Raw genomic sequence first — 988 nt, 5'->3', positions numbered from 1 at the left:
GTGGTGATTATGAAGATGTTTTAAGAACTTTAATACTACATTGGTGAGAATAATCCCAGCTCACTTATGCAGCAGAAACTTTACCAGTACAATGCACCTGCTCATTCTACAAATGTAGGAAGGGCTGCTTATGAGAATTTCTTTTTTTTTTTAGTTCCCAAGTTTTATTAAAGGGCTTATACAAGATATTCCCGAGAAGACTCAATCCTCATCTTGCTCCTCTTCCTTATTCTGGTTAATCTAGAAGTAGTGTAATTCATAGCTTTCTTTGCTGTTCGCCACCACATGCAACCAATCACGTAGATTATTCTTCTTCAAATATTTTTTGTGAGATATTTCAAATACCTTTTGGAGAAAGGCACATCAGAGGTTACCGTAATCTTGCTCTTGCTTCTTTCAATGGTTACGACTCCTCCCCCAAGATTCCCGGCTTTCCCATTCACCTTGATTCTTTCCTGAAGAAACTGCTCAAAATTAGCAGTGTCCATTATTCCATCTTCTACAGGGTGGGTGCAATCCAGCGTGGATTTCAGAACCTGCTTCTTTTTTTTAACCCCCCTTCGCCACAGGCTTTTTCACAGGTGCCATGGCGGCAGCGGAGGCAGAAAGGGCACTTACGAGAATTTCATTGGAAAATCTTATCCTGTCCAAACGACACATCTGGTCTTGTCATGTCAGATATATTTTTATTCCTCTAATAAAATTAGAGTTTTATTTAACTTCAAAAATCTTTAAATGGAGCAAGATTTGTGTCCCTCATTGAAGCCCAAACTGCTATTTTGATGTGGTAAAACTGAAGAGTACAGAATTTTTCAGGAAATGTTTAAAAAACCCTCATTGCCATGAAGTCAATTCTGACTCATAATTACTGTATAAGACAGAGTAGAATTGCTTATTAAGGGTTTCCAAACTATCAATCTTTTAAAAAAGACTTTTTATTGGCACCTCATACGCATGTCATACATTATCAATAATTCAATCATCACCA

At 37.3% G+C, this 988-nt stretch overlaps 1 pseudogene; it reads right to left on the bottom strand.

The window, feature by feature from the left end:
• Positions 1-201: 201 nt before the first annotated feature.
• On the bottom strand, positions 202-588 carry LOC142452882 (large ribosomal subunit protein eL22 pseudogene; annotated as a pseudogene).
• Between the last annotated feature and the right edge of the window lie 400 nt (positions 589-988).

Source organism: Tenrec ecaudatus, chromosome 7 (assembly GCF_050624435.1).
Source record: "Tenrec ecaudatus isolate mTenEca1 chromosome 7, mTenEca1.hap1, whole genome shotgun sequence".
Classification (NCBI taxonomy): Eukaryota; Metazoa; Chordata; class Mammalia; order Afrosoricida; family Tenrecidae; genus Tenrec; species Tenrec ecaudatus.
Note: the sequence above shows the minus strand (reverse complement) of the source record. Positions and strands in the feature narration are given on the sequence as shown.